This window comes from Monodelphis domestica, chromosome 4 (genome assembly GCF_027887165.1).
Source record: "Monodelphis domestica isolate mMonDom1 chromosome 4, mMonDom1.pri, whole genome shotgun sequence".
NCBI lineage: Eukaryota > Metazoa > Chordata > Mammalia > Didelphimorphia > Didelphidae > Monodelphis > Monodelphis domestica.
In genome coordinates, this window is record NC_077230.1 from 64,156,757 (window position 1) to 64,172,588 (window position 15,832).

Here is a 15,832-nt window from a genome sequence, read left to right on the forward strand (position 1 = left end):
CTCAGATCAACTGGGTTGAGGCAGAAGAGACATTCCTACATGGACCAACCCTCTAAGGGGAGATCAAGACCCTGAGTAAGCAGCTGCTTTGGGGGGAAGGAGACCATGGGAAAATTTAACATCACTGATAGGAGACCACTTCTCAGGAGTGTTCAGGACATAGCCAGGCTCGTCATTTCCTCATGCAGCTTATTTTACAGATGAAGAATTGAGGTAGCTGTGTCAGGAAGAAATCTGATAGATTTCCATTTCATTTCAGTATTGTAGCTAACTCATTTCTTTTTTTAATTGAAAAATTTTATTTACGTGATTCATGTCTTTCCCTCCCCACCCCCACCCCCCATAGCCAACATGTAATTTCAATGGGTTTTACATGTATCATTGATCAAGACCTGGTTCCCTATTATTGATAATTGCACCAGGGTGAAATTTTAGAGTCTACATCCCCAATCATATCCCCATTGACCCATGTGATCAAGCAGTTGTTTTGTTCTTTCTCTGGAAGTGAATAGCATTCTTTCTCCTAAGTCCCTCAGAATTGTCCTGGATCATTGCATTGCTAATTAGTTAACAAATTTCTAAGTGGCTAAAGGAGTGGAAGTTTTTTTTTTTTTTAATATTATTTTATTTGGTCGTTTTCATACATTATTCACTGGAAACAAAGATCGTTTTCTTTTCCTCCCCCTCCCCTTCCCCCCCCCCCCCCCCCCCGCCTTTCCCTCTCCCATAGCTGACGCATGATTCCACTGGTTATCACATGTGTTCTTGACTCGAACCCATTTCCCTGTTGTTGGAGTTTGCATTATAGTGTTCATTTAGAGTCTCAAGGAGTGGAAGTTTTATGAAAACATGAAGGTAATAGAATTATAAATTGTATAATCTTTAGAGATTTTTTCTTAAATTACCAATTCTAACTTTTGGTGTCCTGGGGTAAAGCTCCAAACATGTTTCCCTCATCATGGCCCTGCCTTTAATTTTAATTCCCATTTTATCATTATTATCATATTGTCACCTACCAGATTGAGGTGAGTCATCGTGGGGGCAAAAAGGAGCTACTTAACTAAGGTATGAGTGCTTATAAGACTACAAAGTATATAAATATTCAGTGTCTGATTTATGAATAAGCCATGTTCAAAAGGTTTGTTATAAATCAGTTGTTTGGAACTTTACTGCATTTCCCATTGAAATGATATTATATAACTGATGGTTACAGTCCCTATTCTAGCCCATAAAAGCCTATTTAACATGTACTATAACTGAAGTAGACATAAGATTATTTATTACTCTTTCAAGTACAACTAGCATTTATTCCATTCTTTCTCTGGAGCAATCTGAGTTCAAACTAAGAATTCTAAGAATATATCTCTTTCCTCCTCTGAAATGGGGAATGGAAGGAAGAAGGATATATTGGATAACTTTACCTAAGATTAGACAGTTTGCCATTTTTCTAAAAAGGGGGAGAAAGAAGCTTTGCATATTTTTTTTTATCTCTGCCTCAAGCACAAGCTGCTCCAATCAGCAAATGCAGAATTTTTCACATGTTTTTAAATTGAGGCAGAGGAATTGAAACCAGATCAAGAGTTAAAATCTGGGGTAAAATCCAGGTTGTCCAGCACTCCTCAGTGTACTACAATTATAGAAACACCTGTGCTAAGTAAATTGGTGCCAAGTCACTGCAAAAACTTGCCAGATCTTTCAACTCCTTCAAAATTTCTAATTTCTTTCTTCAGCTGCTTTGACTTGGCAGAAAGTGATGATAGGAGAAAGAAAGAAAGAAAGAAAGAAAGAAAGAAAGAAAGAAAGAAAGAAAGAAAGAAAGAAAGAAAGAAAGAAAGAAAGAAAGAAAGAAAGAAAGAAAGAAAGAAAGAAAGAAAGAAAGAGAGAGAGAAAGAGAGAGAGAAAGAGAGAGAGAAAGAGAGAGAGAAAGAGAGAGAGAAAGAGAGAGAGAAAGAGAGAGAGAAAGAGAGAGAGAAAGAGAGAGAGAAAGAGAGAGAGAAAGAGAGAGAGAAAGAGAGAGAGAAAGAGAGAAAGAAAGAAAGAAAGAAAGAAAGAAAGAAAGAAAGAAAGAAAGAAGAAAGAAAGAAAGAAAGAAAGAAAGAAAGAAAGAAAGAAAGAAAGAAAGAAAGAAAGAAAGTTATTGAATTGGGAAAGAAGGAAAAAGAAAAGATTAGAAGAAAGGAGAAAGGAAAAGAGAAATAGGAGGATGACAAAGGTGATAAATTCATGAAATTCTCCATTCTTCAACAAAAATGTTGAAGCAATAAAAGTAGCCTAGAAAAGGGAGAAAGGAGGTGAAAAAATTGGGGACAGAGGCAGAAGACTGAAGAGGAGGGAGGGAGAGCAAGCAACCGAGCTTTTTATATTCATTCACATGGTTAAAACAGGATTATAATGGTGAATTCAAAGCACCATAAAGTAAAGCTATCCTTGCTCCTCCCTTAATGGCTATATTATTTTAGGCCAGACCAGTTGACCAGTGATCATAAGATTGCAGATCTAAAATTGGGGGGGGGAACAACAGAATTCATCTAGCCCAAAGTCCCCATGTCTATAAAAGGGAAAAACAAGAGTTAGTTAAGTGATTTGTCCAGTTTTGTGCAAATTGTTAGCATCAGAGAGAAGATTTTTACCCAGAACTTCAGATTCCAGATCCAGGACTCTTTCCACTGCCTTTGCTCTCTACATATGTCTATTACAACAATCACGTTTTCCTTAATTTCCTATCTCAGAAAATATCCCTTTATTACCAAAGCTGTGCCATCCATTTGTGTTATTGTTATTCGATTGTTTCAGAGTCTTTGTGACCCCTTAAGGGTTTTTCTTAGTCAGGATACTGGAGTGGTTTGTCATTTCCTCCTGCAGTTCATTTTACAAATGAGGAACTGAGGCAAATAGGGTTAAGTGACTTGCCCAGGGTCACATAGCTAGTAAGTGTCTGGGGTCAGATTTTAACTCAAGATATTGAGTCTTACTATCTTTATGCCTGGCACTCTGTCTACTGTGCCACAAAGCTGCTCCAAACCTTAAACTCCTATAGAAGTCAACTATGTCATTGACCCCCAATTCTCTTTAACACCTTCACTCTTTCTTTCTATCTCTTCACTAATTCTTTGTTCTTTGCTTTTGAAACATGCACAGATAACTTTATACCCAATCAAGATTCCGGACCCCCTAAATATACCATTCATAGCTATACATATGTAGTTCAAATGCCTGTCCAATATATTTTCTATAAACAGATAAAGCAGGAATAATAAATACAATAGCAAAATGTTTAATTGGGATAAGATAGCAAATAAATAGTAGGCTGCTCTTAACAAAGAGATACAGTTTTCTACATGGAACATACCCAAGATAATAAATCTCACAAGGTTCCACATTTAAGCAACTGGTTTGTCCATTAACATTACTCTGAGTCTATCATTCCTCTTTGCTCATTGTACTCATACCCTCACTGTAATATTACAAGGCTCTTTCAACTGCCATTCCCTGTGTGTCTCTGTCTCTGTCTCTGTCTCTCTGTCTGTCTGGCTTCATCTTCTGAAGAGCTAAAATCATTACTTTACATTGCGGAAAGAGAATGGAAGAAGTAAAGTCCAATTGTAATGATTCCACTATTTTTGCCAAAAAAAAGTCTAGTGAAAAAAAAGTCTCATATTGTTTCTATTTTTCTTAGGGTGTCCTCTATAAACACTCTCAAAATAATCTGTTTTCATTGGATTACATGTCAAGTGATTTTCTACAGGCTTTCCCCCCACACACACACCCCTTAACTACCTCTACACTTTGTGTTTTACAAAAGTCTAACCAGGTGAAAATAATCTTGTATGATAAAAATGGAATTTCCTGTAACTAATTCTCTTAGCAACGAAAATGAAGCATTTTGTGCATAAGGCAATTTTGAGTCTTTTTTTGATACATTGTAGTTGAGGAGCAACTGCCAAATTCTGAGAGATATTTTCATTATTCATCAAAGGGAATAAGCAACTTTGTAAGAATCATAATTATAAACATATAGATACCATAAAGAGATATTGAGATGAAGCAATAGGCTCATAGAGGTATTACAAAAAATTTGGTTGATTTAGGGTCATTAACAACAAGCATCAAAGGAAAGATAAAGATTCCGGGTCAATAACAAAACCCAAGGTCTAATGCATTAGGCATTTTTCATTTGAATCAGACTTGGGAACAAAGAGAATGATGAAAACAAGGAATTGGGGACTTGTACTGCTGTCAACAGAATTTCCTTGCTAGGCAGGTTCTAGCCGTCTGACTTTTTACTTTGACTGTCCATGTGCGTGCACATGCCTCTGTAGAAATAACGCATTCAGTGAAGTAAGAAATGATGAGCAGGTTAACTTTTTTTAAATCATGGGAAGATCTAAATAAAATTGTGAAGAGTAGAAAACCAAGAGAACATTACATACAGCAACAAAAATATTTTTTGAAGAACTGTGAATGTCCACCTCCAAAAAAAGAAATGCACAATATAATACGTACAGTCAAATAAAGTCTTCTCTATTGTGGGAAGGGAGGGAGAGGAAGATGCATTAGAAATTTAGTGTAATAACTAACTAAATGTGAACTAAAAAAAAAAAAAGAAATAGTTCACTTACTCATCTTGCTAAGGGATAAAGATATCTCTCTCTCAGAGAACTTCTAAGTCCCTGAAGAAGAAAATACCTCTGATGGAATGTTCAAATGAACTCTTAGATTCATGTTTCAGGTAAACCTTGTCCTGCATTCTTCTGGCTTTTTCCATCCACCAACTAGTGTAATTGCCTCTGTCCCCAGCAGGAGTCTAATAATTCTCAAAATATAAACTCTTTCTGACTGTGTAATCATAAGAGAGATGATCGTGACTTTGTTTGTTTGCTTTCTTCAGTAGAGTGTTTACTTTATTAGGCTTATTATGGAGTTACCAGGAACCCAGAGTACAAGGAAATAGAAGAGAGGCAGATATTACTTCATGATGACCTTAATAGAGTACAATTTAACTTATCCTGATCATGCTAATGTGCACTTCTCTCCCCTCCCCACTTTTGCCCCAGCAAAAGTTTGGCTAAGAAGAATTAGAATCTATCTTCTTTTATACCCATATCTGCTTCTTTATTTGTCTTATTAATTGGTGATGGCAGCAGAGAAGTTTCAGGGTGGCTGCTAATAATGCAATGCACCCTACCTCCAAATGGTTATTGCAAAGTTTCCAGGAGATCATCAAAGCCTTACTTAACTAACTTAAACAAGAAATCTTTCAAATGTAGAATTTCAGGTAAAAAAAGTCTGGGATAGGTTGGTAATGGAAGAGTCCTGTTGAGTGGGAACAAACTAGGAAGGATAAGGGAAGGGATATTTTTGAGATCATTCAATCAACATTTATTTACAGCCTACTATGCATGAACCAGGTACTGTGGATACAAATATAATCAATGAAACAATGTCTACTTGAAAGGAGTGAGAGTTTTCACTCTACAAGGGTAGAAGTCATATCTTCTCTAAAAGAAAGACTTGGGAGAAAGGATTCTGCTCTGCGTGGGGAGTAGGAAGAAGAAAGATTGGAGTTGAGGCTATTTTAAGGTAGGGAGGAAAAAAGAAATTTTCTCAGTGCTGGGGTGTGATCTCAGAAAACCAAACTGTGTGGGGTTTGTCAGTTTCCAAATTGTAAATGGTTTGAGAAGGGAGAATATAGATTGGGAATCCAGGATTTTAGGAAAGCTAGGCTTTCAGGAAGGTAATTGTATGTAGTCCAGAGATCTCAGACTGGAAGTAAGTCTAGGCTATGGTTTTGTGCATAAGTTGATTGAATTTCATGCCTGAAGAGGGTCAGCCCCAAAATGTGCAGACATAGTAGTAGCATCAAAGTCCAGAAATGGAAATTGGCTTCCCAATTGAAGGTAGCTGGGAGACAGCTAAAATCATAGAATTTAGCTACAGTTTTGTTTGGGTTTCTCTGGGTGGATCAGATCACACCTGCTTATATCTGCCACTGCTCCAACCTAAACACCTTATCATGTAAGAGTGACTCTAAATGTTCTCTAAAAGGGAAGTTGGGGCTGAGAAATGAAAAATTAAACAATGGCAGACAGCCTTATTCAGGCATTCTTTAATTCCTGAACTCCAATTACAGACTTCATAACAATTTGGGGTTTTTGGCAGGTATATTAATATTTGCAATTATTTGGCCACTGGTCCTGACATAGGAGAATATTCAAAATCCATTCCTTCTGCCAGCTTGAGTCCACTCACTGGATCCAGAGTACTAGGTTTGGGAAGCATTTGTTCCGGATAATGTGGCACTTGTAGACTGTGGTTCTCATTCCACAGTGTTTGTAGTTGCAGTTGAACAGGTAGGAGGTTTTTCATGGACTTCAATGCTGGTGTTTACCACGTAGCAGGCTTTTTCTTCTATGGTCTGCATGACTGATAAAGGTCATCTTCTAGACTATGAGCAGATTATTACTCTTCTCCTCATTATGATGTGCCATATCCATGAGGTTCAGAGAGTGTACCCCTTTCCTAGTTGAGTCATGGCCTATATGGTCTGTCTCCCCCAGATTTTTAGAGGTGCTAAGGAAGCAGAGAGCCCCAAATAGTAGTAAAGTCCACAATTATATTTTCAATATGTTTCCCTCAAGAAAATGATCATGTTGAAGCCATGCTCATATCTAGTGTCAATGTAAATTCTATTTTCCTTGATCTTTTGAATGGACTTAAATTATAGGCAAATCTCTGCTACTTTTGGAATAGTTTATAAAGTAGCTATTTTTTGCATGAAAATAGACAAAATAGGTGTGATCAGACCATTATCATAATAAGGACAAACTGCCTATAACCACTGATTAGGTATCTGGTGGAGATCTTTAACTTGCTTAAAAGTAGCTTTGGTGGCAAAAAGAATAAATAAAAATATTGCTCACATGGCTTCCAACTCTTCCAGTCAATGGTAAATGGAAATATTTAATATTTAATTTTAATATTTAAGGGAAGAAATCAAGGGTAGAAAAAACAACTGACAGAAAAGGTAAATTCTAGGTAGAGCTATACACAGAATTATTAAAAGAAAAAAATTGACAAGTGACAAGAGGATAAAATTATCTTGCTTTGGGAATCATTGCAAAGAGCATTGACTCTAGTCAGAGGAGGTAGATTTAAATCCTATACTTTATTATTAGTACAACTACCTATGTCTCCACTTTACCTCCCTAGACCTCATTTTCCTCATCTGAAAGGTGAGTAGATTGTACTATATTATCTCTCATGTTCCCTGAATAGTTCTAGTTCTAATATCCTGTGATTTCTGGCATTGATCCTGGTCATAGTTTGTTCATCATCTGTTCATCAGACTGAAGATTGCATATTCAATTGATAAATTCATTTTCGTGTTTTGACTAAAGATGTGGTTCAAGATTGGGATGAAATTCTGTGAAATTAAGAAGAGAGGTGTTTAAGCAGTCTGTGAAGGCAGATTTCCTTCAAGGATAAACAAGCAGACAGACCTATAATAGGAGGTCTGGAACAGGAAAAGAGGAGTGCTATTTCAATGAGTCTGCCTACCACATTCCATTCCTGACCCTGGGTAAGGGATGAATGTCCACCATGTGAGCTCTTTGAGGATGTGCAGAATTGGGATTAGTTGTATGCAATTTTTTTCTTAACTGTATTTTTGATCAGAACCCAAATATCTAAAGGTCATTACCTTCAATAGGGAATTTCATATGCCCTAGTAGAGGGAGCAAGGAGAAGTAATAATTGTGTCAGAGTCCCAGGACCTCTGACTGCCAGGGAATCAGAAATTTTGGCATGCCTCAGAGTGGAAGATGGGTGAAGAGAGAGTGTTTTCAGGGAATCAGTAGTCAGTGACCCGGACAATTTCATGTCAACACAGGCGTTCTTCCTCATTGCAGATGCACTGGCTCCCTGGCCGTAGAGAGATAGGTCCAGAAACTGAAATGATATCTCAGAGATACATATATATCACAGATCCCCTGACACAATTCCCAAAGGGAGGGAAATCAATAGATTTCATAATCACACACAGAGCACATCCCAACATGCTGCCAAGCCATGGCCTCAATTTTAACCAGCTTTACACTCATTCTCTTCTCATATTTGATCTATTCCAATCCCATTGAATATAACAACCAGCTTTGTTAAAGATACACCATCAGCGTTAATTCTGTCTGCTTTCCTTAAATATCTTGGCTACAGTAGCTGCCAGTGGGATCATCTGTCCCACTCCAGCTGTTCTCAAAAGCCAACACGATGCAAGTCCCCCTCATGTACATGCCATAGTCCCACATGTACCACATCCACCTCCATACTCTTCTATGCTTGTTTATTTCTCCATCATACTGACAAATAGAGCCAATGTTTGCACTTTATCCATCTCACATTTTTGAATGTCAAAAATTCAGTAGAAGCAATAGCTCGCTACTGTGAGTGTATGTGCTGCTTTTGGGATTAGAAAAGGAAGGGTGAAGGAGAATATCCTACATAATTTGCAAAATGTATGTAGAAAACAGATGTCATAGAATTTCTCTGGAGTTTTATTTTATAATTCACAATACTAAGCTAGATATGCTGATTCATCCCAGACATCATCCCACAGCATAGAAAGTTTGTAGATTGATAGGTACAGTGATGACAACTCCAAATCTAAGAGTTTAACAAGAATTCTGATGATGTGGCAAAAAGCCTATAAAAGGCTATAACAGATTTCAGCCTAATCCAAAATGTTAGCAGATCTTTATTTTAGCCTCTGAGAGCATGCTTGTCTAATTGTATTCTTTTCCTACTCAGTCAGCCTGGTGGATTCTTATTTTCTTTGACAGGAGTCACCAAACACTGACCTAGGAGCCAACTTCAACATGCCACCTATTTTTGCAGGGCAACTTGCAGACCATACAAAAATAGGCAGCCAGTTGGATTTGGCCTGTCAGTCCTCCAGAATTGAATAGGAATATTTCAGATTATCTTCTAAAGCTTTAAACATCCTTGCCCCAAATCTGTTTCTACTCTCATTGTATATTAAGGCAGCTATGTTGTGCAATGGTTAGAGTATTAGGCAGATACTCAGTAAGATCTGAGTTTAAATCTGACCTCAAGCATTTATTAGCTGTGTGACTGGACAATTTGCAAATTTCCTTAACTGTAAGCTGAGGACAATCATTGTACTAACCTTGAAAAGTTATTGTGAGGATCAAATAGATTAATATTTGTAAAGCACTTGGCATAGTGTCTGCCATATAATAGGTCCTTTAAATATGCTTATTTCCTTACTTCCTCGGTCTCTCACACACTGCAATCTAGTCATCATGATTCTGACTGAAAGGTGGCAAATATTTCATAATTCATATAACCTATAATCCACAATGATATTTAATTAGTATTGTCCTTCTGATATTCTCAAAGGATGTGACTACCTGAATTTTTTTATCGCCATTGGGAAGTAGGCAGGGTGAAAATGGTATCAATATTTCAGAGAGATGAGGGAAAGAGGCTCTAAACTTTACTAAAGATTGTGAAACACGGATAATAATCCAATCTAGTACTCAAAAGTTATAGCACAGCACTTGGCAAATATAATTTTATCCTATAACCCTTGACAATAAAGTCAGCCATGATAAAAATCCATCCTTACTTACTCCATGCCAAATGAAACTAATTAGGAGAACAGATCATGTTGTATTCTGCTTAGATGCTGAGATAGGATAGGCGAACATAATGAGAATATTGATGCAGCAACTCATTCTAAAGTTACACAATACACAATCTGTTCATAGCAAAAGAACAAAAGCCAACCCAGAAGCCAGAAGAACAAAAGCCAACCCAGAAGGAGGAACAGGGACATAATTAGCTTAAGAAGAAGAAGTCACCAAACTGAATCCTTCTAAATAGGAAAGAGAAAAAATTTGATGATGTCCCTTTTGAAAACCTGGTTCATGGTATCTCCAGCTATCATCAAAAATGAGTGATCTTTCTTCTTGAACAGCAGACCAAAAATTTTGGTAAGAGAAGCAGAAGGTATTTTTCCCATGTAAATTTGAAGATTAGGTATTGTTAAAAGAAGATTGATGGATTCAGAAATCTTTTTACACACTTAGAAAGTTAATTCAAAAAGAGCAATTAAAGACGGTTCTATAAGAGCTTTCAAGTAGCCATGTACAAATTAAGCAGTTATAGTCAGATTCCAAGGGTAATGCAATTTTCCATCTCCAGAATGAAGCAGATATACACATAAAAGGAGAACTTGGTGATAACTCTATCAATGGAAAAGAGGGCTTCCAGTAACCAAGGATTGTAAATGATCCTCTCAACTTGTGCCCAAACAAACTTTCCCAAGGACTTTGCATGTGAATACAGGAGAGTACATCAGACTTTTTGGAGGCTGTTTTCATACTAACTGCACTAAGAGTGTTTTTTCAGTAAATGCCCTTTTCTAAACTACAATTAAGCCTGGCTGACTGGAGAACATACTAGGTGATCATCTCGAGCAAAAATATTAAAAAAACTTGCCATCTCCAGTTTACCAAAAGAATTGAAGGGAGAAGTAAACATTGCTCTCTGAGGACCCAACCTGCCCATGCTAAGGGGTTTGAAAGAGTGATCTAAGAGAGAAATTATGCTTAAAATGATAGAATTGGACTAGATGGCCTCTGAATTCTTTCTAAGGCCATATCTATGACCTCATAATGAATATCACTTTCAATTTAGAAAAAAATATATAAATATATAGTACCCAATAGAATATGAGCCCCTTGAGGGCAGAGACAATTTTGGTTTCATTTTTATATCCCCACCAGTTAGTGCAGAATCTTAGACATAGTTAATAAATGCTTATTGAATACACTTTTTTGAAACCCTTACCTTCTGTCTTAGAATCAAAACGGTTTTTGGTTCCAAGGCAGAAGAGTGGTAAGGACTAGACAATGGGGATTAAGTGACTTACCCAAGGCCACACATCTAGGACGTGTCTGAGGTCAAATTTGAACCCAGGACCTCTTGTCACTAGGTATACTTGTCAATCAATCCACTGAGCTGTAGTTGTCCCCTGAATATTCTTATTTGAATCCATCCTCTTCCTTCAACTAACAGATTCATTCCCAAAAGAGTTCATAATTTATTTTGTGGGAGTTGATTAGACAGTGTAGGTTAAGAAAGAAAATCTAGAAAGCATATATATTTTCTGTGTAGTAGAGGAAGCCAAGAAGTCTAGATTGTTGCCTTTAATCACATGAAAGAAATAGATTGTCACTTAACAATAATGGAAATACAGCTCCTTCTGAGATGAACATAGTTAATATTTTGTTGGAGAAAAAAGTCTATGTGAAAGATAAGGAGGAATAAAAGCTAATAGTCTTTCTCTCCTGAAAAAAAAAAAGAGTACAGGGGATAGTATGCTTTGGACTTCAGGTTAAGGACATACAAGTTCAAATTCCATCTTAGCTATTACATAGGTAGATTACTTTAAAAAATCAGTTTCCTCACTTGTAAAATGGGGATAATTATATTTTATAACATTTTGTTGCACATGCCTCTTTATTTTGTACATTTTTAAAAACTGTCCTGTATTTAATTAGTAGCATGAAATACATACTGATTAGAGAGTCAACCTTGCCATCAGGAAGACTTGAATTCAAGTTCCACATCTGACACATACAGTTTAGGCAAATCATTTAACTTCTCTGTGCACTAGATAATTCACATCAGATCAAAAGCTGCATAGATGTTCAAGCTGCATTAATAGTTCCACACCTGGAGTTCCCTGTAATGATGCAACCAAAGGTCCTCTCCAAGGATAAAAAATTATGCATATCAAATGAGCTGCATCAAATGGGTTCAATGGATCTCTCCACTGGAGTTTCCAATGCTCACAATGATAAGGCAAGGGACCTGCTGGTCACTGGATTAAGGTCCACACTCTAGGAGGGATTAAGTCTGGGGGTAAAAACATGGAAATTAGGGGTAATAGCACCTATTACATGGCCATGACATCATCTAATTAGATTGAGAGACAGAGATAGATAGATAGATAGATAGATAGATAGATAGATAGATAGATAGATGATAGATAGAGAGATGATAGATACTGACAAGTGCTAAATAATGTCAGATTATTGTTATTGTTGTTGTTATTAACATTATTATTATCCCTTCCTACCAACTAGAGAGACATGCACCTACTTCAAAATTATAGCAAGTATGACAGAAAATGATGTATGTTCTTAGGTGCATAATATGTAGACTTTGATGATCTGGTTGCTGAAGAAGAATCTTTTCCAATCCTATATTCCCACTAAAGAAAACGATGCCATTAGAATAAAATTCTCTGTCTTTGTAACCCTTGAGGGTCCTATGACATATGGTGTCTCTCCTGTGCTTAGAAAAACCTGCTGGTGTAACCCTGTGAATACTCTTCCTTTAGAGGTGCTGCTTCACTTTCACTCTGCTAATTCCAATACAAAGCATAAATGTGCTCCACATGATGAGACTGTAAGCACTGTCTTATGCCAACCTTTTGGCGGCATCCTTTTCTCATGCTGGCACAGTAACAATCAGCAGATGCTTCTCCAGATGACTCCAGACTGATAGGCATTATATACCCAATCTATCTCATATGATTGTGCAACATATACCATCATAAACACTGCAGGTTGCTCAGGCTGTCTGCTCACTCATCAAATGCTTCTTGAGTTTTGCTGAGCCAGAGATCACAATAAGTCAGCATCTCTGGCTACCTAGCCTCCCCACACAGGGGGCACAAAGCAGGACATGACCATGGATGGAATGATTCACCCTGGAGCTACCAGTGTGATGCGGGCAAGCAGAAAGCATCCTGAGCAGATTTCCCTTAAATGAGCTGTGGAACAGAATATAGAAACATCAGAGAACAAGAGGTCAATAACAAAAAGAAAGGGCAAAAGATACCAAATTATTCATAGTAGAATTTTTTGGAGTAGGAATAGGAGTATGAGTAAGAACAGGAAAAAAAAAGTCACTGTCCACCTGTAGGAAAAGGATGAAACAGATTATGCTCCCTGAATGTAACAGAATTATGACTGTACTCTAAGAAACATTAGGTACTGTGGGGTGTTTTCTCACCATGTTCTTGCACTCACAAGTCAACTCTCTTACAGATGAATAGGATGACTTCAGAAAAGCATGGGAAGACATGTGAACTGATGCAAATACAAGTAAAAGAGGAAGAAAAATTTTCTTGGTTGCAGTAATATAAATTGAAAAGCCAACAGAAGTAACAACAAACGATTGAAACTGAATGTTGTGGAATTATAGTGACCAAACCTGGCTTCAAGAAAGAGTTATGAAATAATAAACTGGAGGAATTCCATGTGAACTGGAATGACCTCCAGGAATTAATGTAGAGTGAAAAGAGCAGAACCAGGAGAACATTGTACCCAGAAACTGTGGTACAATCTAATGTAATAGATGTCTCTACTAGCAGCAACACAATGACCCAGGACAATTCTGAGAGACTTATGAGAAAGGACACTATCCACATTCAGAGGAAAAACTGTGGGAATAGAATCACAGAAGAAAAACAACTGGCTGATCACATGGGTCGAGGGGGATATGATTGGGGATGTAGACTCTAAATAATCACCCTAGTGCAAATATCAATAATATGGACATAGGTAATGATCAATGACACATGTAAAGCCCAGTGAAATTGGTCATTGGCAAAGGGAGGAGGTTTGGGGAAGAGAAGGGAAAGAACATAAATCTTGTAACCATGGAAAAATAGTCTTAATTAACTAATTAAAATTTTCCAAAACTTGGGGAAAAAAAGAGTTATGCAAGGACATCCTTTTCTGTACCTCTTAAAGATGTGGGAGTCTATTGTTGTGGAATACTGCATAGAGTATCATTCATTTTTAATACATTGGTAGTTTTGCTAAACTTGTGTCCTCTTTCTTAATTTGTATGCATTATTATTAATCAGCATGGTTCTGTGGCTCTTTGAAGTCGGGAAAAGCAAAGTTCAAGTCCTGCCTATGACACACTGGCTGTTTGACTGTGAGCAAATCACTTTATGTAAAAGGGCTCAAAGTAACTCTCTAAGGCTGTAAATCACAGACAATTTATAGCATAGAATTTACAGAAGTTTTCTCATTCTGGAGTTCTCTATATTCTTTGAAACTTTGATAGAATTCATTTGTGAATCCATCTGGTCCTGGGGATTTTTTCTTAGGGAGTTCTTTTAAATTTCTTTTTCTGATATGGGATTATTTAAGAATTCTATTTCTTCTTCTGTTAGTCTAGGCAATTTATATTTTTGTAAATTTTCTTCCATATCACCTAGATTGTCATATTTATTGCCATATAATTGGGCATAATAATTTTTAATAATTGCTTTAATTTCCTTTTCATTCGAGGTGAGGTCTCCCTTTTCATCATGGATACTATCAATTTGGTTTTCTTTTTTCCTTTTTTTTAAAATTAAATTGACCAGTGCTTTGTCTATTTTATTTATTTTTTCAAAGTACCATCTTCTAGTCCTATTTATTAAATCAATAGTTCTTTGACTTTCAATTTTATTAATGTCTCCTTTGATTTTTAGGATCTCTAATTTAGTCTTCATCTGAGGATATTTAATTTGTTCACTTTCTAGTTTTTTAATTTTCATGCCCAATTAATTGACCTCTGCCCTACCTAATTTATTAATATATGAACTCAAGGATATAGATTTCCCCCTGAGTTCTGCTTTGGCAGCATCCCATAGATTTTGAAAGGATATCTCATCATTGTCATTTTCTTCCAGGAAATTATTAATTGTTTCTATGATTTGTTCTTTAACTGATTCTGGAGAATGCTATTGCATAATTTCCAATTAATTTTTTATTTGCCTCTCCATGTACCCTTATTGATTATTATTTTCATTGCATTTTGGTCTGAGAAGGGTGCATTTATTATTTCTGCTCTTTTGCACTTGTTTGCAATGTTTTATGACCTACTACATGGTCAATAGTTGTGAACATACCATGTGCTGCTAAAAAGGTGTATTCCTTTTTGTCCCTATTTATTTTTCTCCACATATCTACTAACTAATTTTTTCTGATTTCATTCACTTTTCTTCCCTCTTTCTTATTTATTTTTTGGTTTAATTTATCTAGTTTGGATAGAGGAAGGTTCAGGTCTAGAATAGTTTTTCTATCTATTTCATCCTTGATCTCCACTAGTTTCTCCTTTAGAAATTTGGATACTATGCCATTTGGTGCATACATGTTGAGTACTGATATTTCCTCATTGTCTACACTGCCTTTTATCAGGATGTAATTATCTTCCCTATCTCTTTTGACTAGATTTATTTTTACTTTGACTTTGTCAGATGTCATGATTGCAACTCCTGCCTTCTTTTTCTCAGTTGATGCCCAATAGATTTGGCTTCATCCTCTTACTTTTATCCTATGTATGTCTACCTTCCTCATGTGTGTTTCTTGTAGACAATATATAGTAGGGTTTTGGATTCTAATTCCCTCTGTTATTCGCTTGTTTTATGGGTGAGTTTATTCCATTAACATTCAGAATTATGATTACTAGTTGTGTATTTCCCAGCATTTTGATTTCCATTCCTAGTCCTGCCCTTTGTTCTTTCACTATTTCCATCTATGCCAGTGCTTTGTTTTTAATTGGTCCCTCTAATTCTCACCCTTATTTTACTTCCCTTTCTACCCCCCTCCCTTCTTATTCCCCTTTTATTTTCTTTACAGTATTTTTAAACTACCCCCACACCCTCACCCTCCCTTATATTGCTTCTATCCCTACCAGTTCATTTGTTACTCTTCTAATTCCCTATAGGGCTCAAATCAAT